Source organism: Entelurus aequoreus, linkage group LG17 (genome assembly GCF_033978785.1).
Source record: "Entelurus aequoreus isolate RoL-2023_Sb linkage group LG17, RoL_Eaeq_v1.1, whole genome shotgun sequence".
NCBI lineage: Eukaryota > Metazoa > Chordata > Actinopteri > Syngnathiformes > Syngnathidae > Entelurus > Entelurus aequoreus.
Genome location: NC_084747.1, coordinates 35,929,255 through 35,936,058, shown reverse-complemented (window position 1 = coordinate 35,936,058; position 6,804 = coordinate 35,929,255). Strand labels below are relative to the sequence as shown.

General features: G+C 37.7%; 1 protein-coding gene across 1 annotated transcript in view; it reads left to right on the top strand.

Moving 5' to 3' along the window:
• The first annotated feature begins 2,577 nt into the window (after positions 1–2,577).
• The window catches only part of zgc:63587 (uncharacterized protein LOC393431 homolog), a 54,899-nt gene continuing 50,672 nt past the window's right edge, over positions 2,578–6,804 (top strand). Inside the window, exon 1 of the mRNA XM_062025601.1 lies at positions 2,578–2,675. The gene's annotated coding sequence lies outside the window, so the exon portion shown is untranslated. The remainder of the gene's footprint in view (positions 2,676–6,804) is intronic.

The window sequence follows — 6,804 nt, the reverse complement described above, 5'->3', positions numbered from 1 at the left end:
TTCTATTCTATTCTATTCTAACACTAATGTATACTGATGAATGCAGGAGTGGGCAGGAGGACAGCTATCTGATTAAGTTCTCTGATGACACGGCACTGCTATGGTTCACAATCAAACCATGAGTGCGCCATAACTGATTTTATCTCCTGGTGTGACTGTAACTTTTTGGATTTAAATGTAGCTAAAACCAAATAATTATTGATTTTAGTTGAAGAAGGGAATTTCTCTGGAGTGCATCATACATAACAAAAAAGTTGACATTGTTTCATTGTTTCATCATATCAATCCTTGGGGACCTCTTTTGACGACCAGCTCAAGTTGTATATGAACACAGATTTTACTGAAGCGAGCACAACAGAGAATTTATCTTCTCAGGAAATTCAATTCTTTCTCTGTCAGGCCTGTTATACTCTGTCGTTTTTATCAAGCATTTATTAAGAGTCTTATGTGTTTTTCTTTTATTTTTTGGTTTCACTGTCTTTCATATAAAGACCAAAACAGCCTGTGTATTGTTAAGTCTTGCTCTAATATTACCGGAGTAAAACTAAGAGACTTAAACTTCTTTTGCAACCGACAAATCCTCCGAAAAGCAGAGAGCATGTTAGCCATGTCCTTGCGGGTGAATTCTCTCTGTTGCCTTCAGGGCAACGTTATGCCCTTCTTATGTGTAAAACAAATAGCTTTTCCAAATCATTCGTCCACTCTTAAACTTTTAAATTCTTCAGAGAGTTGTATTGTTGTACTGTTTATGTATTTATTGACTATTTATTTATTGTGGGCCATGAGTAGGCTTTACGAACCACGACAACCTGCTGCCCACAATGAAATGCTCTTTCTAGAGATTTTAATAAAGTTGTTTGATTTGAATTGAATTTAAAAATGTATTGCCTGTATGGCAAAAAATTGACAATAAAGTATCTCTGAAGTTTTGGTATAGTAAATAACAATAAGTTATGTAGTTCTGTCGTACTATGATTGTACTCATAGCACCTTTTTTAAAAAAAATTCTAAACAGAATTATTAGTACGCCAATTTGCTTTGATATTTAAAACCTTTTGGCTTGTTAAAAGTCACATTCTAAAGCAGAGCTGGGCAAATATTTTGACTCGGGGGCCCCATTGAGAGAAACAATGTGTCTGGGGGACCAAGGTGTATGAGTGTATAAATTATAAGTACACATTTAGCTGTAAAAATCTGCTGTACAGTATGTATGTTTGGGTCCCTTTTTTTCCTGGAACACTAATACCAATAGTCACAATGTTCGATAGAGTTCTAAAGACGTCATGACAGACAACCTAAAAAAAACTGAATGGATTTTCACAGTTTTTTACTGAATGGGACACCCAAAATTTACATTAAAATAAAGAAAGTGGGATTTACAATATCAACTATGAACAATAAAACACTGAAAATTAACAACATATGAACGTCGCTCCTCTTTTACTTCTCAGACCAGCACCTCAAAAGTTGTGTATCTTTTACAATCACGCAAAAAACAACAAAAATGTAACAAACAGCAAAATATAAATGCAAAGTGATATATTATCACGTAAAAATCTGCTTTTGCATCTGTTTCTGACACATGCATTTCGGGCTGGCTGCTCTGAAAACAAACCCCGCCCACTCCGGTTTGTTCCTTGGCTGAGCTGCCATCCATCCATCCTTTTTCTACCGCTTGTCCCTTTTGGGGTTGCGGGGGGTCACTGGAGCCTATTTCAGCTGCATTCGGGCGGAAGGCAGGGTACACCCTGGACAAGTCGCCACCTCATCATAGGACCAACACAGATAGACAGACAACATTCACACTCACATTCACATATAGGGCCAATTTAGTGTTACCAATCAACCTATCCCCAGGTGCATGTTTATGGCGGTGGGAGGATGCCGGAGTACCCGGAGGGAACCCACCCAGTCACAGGGAGAACATGCAAACTCCACACAGAAAGAACCCGAGCCCGGGATTGAACTCAGGACTACTCAGGACCTTCGTATTGTGAGGCAGATGCACTAACCCCTCTTCCACCGTGCTGCCCGGCTGAGCTGCCGTGACGTAGATTACCGTACGTAGATTACCGTAATAACTCGTATAACACACAAAAGCGCAGATTTCGACCATTGAAATACTTTTTATAGTTCAAGATTTACAGTAATTTAAAAACAGCACTGCACATTATTATGGCAGCGGTGTTCTGATGTTAAAGGTCTAAAAAAATTATTTAGAACGTCCGGCGGTCCGGATTAAAGATCATAACGGGCCGTATTTTGCCCAGGTCTGTTCTAAAGTATAGTTTCAAATGTAGAGAAAGTTTTAATGTTGACTGAATTCAGGACATTTTTATATCTGACTGAATCTGAATAATAATACTAAGACGAATAATGTAGTATTCTTAAACAAAATTAAGATACATACATGTCGCCAAAATATAAACAGCTAAAAAATGTCCAAATAAAATAAATCAACACGACAAGAAACTGTAACACATCAGTCGCCATTCTGACTCTAAAGTTCTAAGACTTGTCTATTGACAGCAGAGCCGTAATGGCGTCCGCAGACGACAACCAAACAGGAGGGTGGTCCCTTCTGCAGTCACTTCCGGGTTTCCTTTCCTGGGCTGGAACACCGCGGCTACAAGCAAAACTATCTTCCCCACAAACTATTTCAAAGTTGTGCTCAGGTAAGGCGAGAATGATGGTGGTTTAGTGTGTTTCTTTTTAAACCAAAAACTTTTGCAAAAGAGGTAAATAAATGAGGAATAAGAGTCAGGACACAGACAAAGCGGGAGGGTCACTGTCGAAGTTAGCTGGCAACATGACAACATAGTCCAAATAACAACTGTTTCTGCCTAAAGTTAGAACATGTCTCCTATGGTTCATACAGTATTATGTGCTATAGTATAATCATTGTTCTTTTGAATAGAACAAAATATACTTTTTGGATGGCAACGATAAAGATTTAGTTGATGTTTAGATTAGAACGTCAGTGAGTTTCTGACAGACAGACTGGGTGTGGTGGACATCCACTGGCCGAGATAGAAGCCATCACCACAGCGGGGGTGACCTCATTAAAAAATAAAGTTGATCATATACCTTAAATATACCTGCATATACAAACATAACCAACTGTAACATAATGTATGCATGATGCAATTATTTTACCTTTATTATGTTGTCATACCGTTCAGTACTCATCCAAAATGTACTAACTGAACAGTATCTGTACCTGAAAACATAAACTAGGTACGTCATTAGTGGTTAGTGTGCCTATCATTATTTACACTCAACTTACTTTATTGACTTAAGACAATAAAACTATTGAGACAAGACAAAATCAATATTATTTTTATGTCATGTTTTTAGTTTTTAGTTATTTTTAAAGTTATTTATCTTATTTACTATAATCCTGCCTCATGACTCTTCATTTATCACAATTATTCTAAACTTATGGTAATGGTTTAGTTTATTTCAAACAAGCTTTTAACAAGTGACATTTGAGTGCATCCCATGTTTCCACACATACAATTTAACATATTTGAAAAGGAGGAGTTTATTTTAAAGTTAAAGTACCACTGATAGTCACACGCACACACTAGGTGTGGGGAAATTACCCTCAGCTTTTGACCCATCCCTTTGTTCCACCCCCTGGGCAGTGAGGGGAGCAGTGAGCAGCAGCGGTGGCTGCGCTCGGGAATCATTTTGGTGATTTAACCCCCAATTCCAACCCTTGATGCTGAGTCCCAAGCAGGGATGTAATGGGTCCCATTTTTATAGTCTTTGGTATGACTCGTTATAATCTTTGGTATGACTTGTTTAATCCTACCACTTCTTTGTGTCTCAGTAGTTATTCATATGGCCAGTATACCAATGTTCTAATACAGTAGTTCTTTAAAGTTTTTTCACCAAGTACCACCTCAGAAAAAATGTGGCTATCCAAGTACCACCATAGTAACATTAAAATACAGTTCCATTGTAGGCCAAATTATTCATTAAAACAAGGCAGACATTTTATATAACAAGTATATTTGAATTTTTTGGCCACTGTTCAACAGTAACACTGTGTTTGAATATAGGAAAATAAAACACTATACTATCAAATGATTACTTGCAGTACACGTACCGCTGTTTGAGAATCAGCCAGTACGTGTCCATGCACAAAATTAGTCCGATTTCTCAAATAGTTCTGTTCTAAATTAGCATCCTACAACCCATGGAAACACCTTAATCCGATTGTTTTCGTTTTTTGAAAAATCAGACTAACACACCTGGATTATGCGATTGGAAACCAGTATATGCTGCTGGAGTGGACCCTTTGTATCGTGTATGTGTCAGTCTCAACGTGCAGGAAATATTTTGGAAGCAGATACCATGCAACACAAACATAGATACAATTGTAATGAAGAGGAGACTGTTTTATTTGCTTCACAAATGAAAAGAATGGAACATTTTGAAGTGCATCGATGGTAGAAAAAAGAAACCGAAATGTACTTAAGAAGGGAGTTAAAGGGGAACTGCACTTTTTTGGGAATTTTGCCTATCCTTCACAATCATTATGAAAGATGTGACGAAGGATGGATTTTTTTTTTTTATGTATTCGAAATATTAAATAAATGTAAATAAAGGTCTGCGCACAGCGAAACCAATGGGATCTCTACTATCCCGCCCCTATCCGATAAAAAACTATTCAAAGAGCGCCAACAATACTCAATTTACATTTTTTTACTTGAATATTAAACAAGTATTGGTGATATTATTATTATTATATACGCTAACGCAGATGAACTATTTAGAGCGGCGCTGTGATTACTTCCGGGTGTGCTTATGCTTACATCATCAAGTGGTCTGCTGTTCCTTGCTTCCCTGCAAGTTTATTATAGATCATAAATCATGCCTCTCACCTGAAAAATAGATGGCTGAGTTACAATCAGACAAGTTGGGACACTTTGACAGCCTTTTCGGACCCGGAAATTCATCCATCGTCATGTCTTTCATAATGATTGTGAACGATAGGCAAAATTCCAAAAAAAGTGCAGTTCCCCTTTAAGAAAATGTAGGATGCCGGCTTAATTCGGACTCCCGAACGCAATACAAATGAGATTAAAGACAATGAAGCCAGTATAATAAAGGCAAAGTAGAAAGTAGACGTGGGAATCTTTGGGCACCTCACGATTCAATTATGATTCAGGATCTACAATTTGATTACAAATCGATTATTGATTAATCTTTAATTTATGTTTATTGATGCAGTTTTACATTTCTTTTCGTTTCACTAAATAAAAATGTATCACTTTCAACTTTAAAAAACAGTGCATTTGTAAGAAAGAAACAATTAAATTAATTATCACATTTATAAGTGTGAATGTGTGCAAAACTGGAACATAAAAGTCCTAAAACAAAGGAGCTGGTCGGATCTCTCGGTGAGGTGGCTCGCTGCAGTCAGCCAATTTTTCACAACTGTCTGCATTAGTTTATTTACAATAAGTAAATTGATGATTGATTATTGACGTTTACTAATCAACTTTATATTCGTCCATGTCCGAATTGCGATGCATCTAAATCACGATTATTTCCCCCAGGTCTAGAAGAAAGCGTACACAAACCTCTTCACGCTGCATTTGTGCACTCCAAACTGATTAACAATAACTCTGTATTCCACACAACTGGCAAGATAGTCCAGAACAATAGCAAACTTCACCTGGAACAGTATCAGCCGGGGCAAGAACAGTCTTTTTCTCCGGATTTAAAACTCCTTCCATCAATCCCCAGAGCATTATGAATGAACTATGAGACATTCAAAAGTTTTGTTTCCATGATTCTCCGTCTGAAATTCCATTCGAAAAAACTCTTCCGCCGGTCTTTCTTTGCTTCGTACCTGCATTCGCTTCAATACATTCTTGGTAGTAGTGTCATGTTCGTAGCGCAATCCAAGATCATTCCTTGATGCTGCATGCTATTTAACATTAGCAAAGACATTAAAGACGTAATATTTGTCGTCTGTGCCAATATTACAGGGGACATCAGGTACAGCAGAGCTAGGCTGGTAACTTGTAAGGAACCGCAGATGCCTAGTGTGATGTCATAGGTCAAGCGGAAAAGCAATACATTTATCCATGCCTAAAATTAAAAAAGCGCCCCCCCAGTGTACAGGAGGCACATGGCGTATGACCAATAGTCGGTTTAGAGATAGTGCATGGACACTTGGACTTCACGCGAAGGTGTAAAAATACAAAACAATTTACTATTTGAGAAATCAGACTAATTAATTGCATGGATACATAGCGACTGTTCTAACAAGAAAAATAAGTATTATTAATGTGTGATGGTGGAGACTTGTCCAAGGTGTACCCCGCCTTCCACCTGAGTGCAGCTGGGATAGGCTTCAGCACCCCCCGCGAGCCCGAAAGGGACAAGCGGTAGAAAATGGATGGATGTATGGTAGGGTTGATTCAGTTTGTAGATAGCTTAATATTGCATTAAAACTGCTGTTTGCTAAGGTGTTGTCCACACTTGTGGTTCATTAGTCCAGTTTTAGTACAAAATTTTAACAAAATACTTAGTGCCGGTTTTAGCATTGACCATGGTATTTTTGTCATCAGATCAAAGGCTGCGTGGTAAAACAAAACATATCAGAAACAGAATCAGAAATACTTTATTAATCCCCAAGGGTAAATTAATATGCATTGAGTAAGGACATGACTGGGCAGATGTTGTTACATATTAGGTGAAAAAACTTGCTAAACAAAATGCTGTCTGCTGGGTTAAAGTACATTGATTATTTTTCAAAGTCTGCTATTTTTACCATCTCAGCTC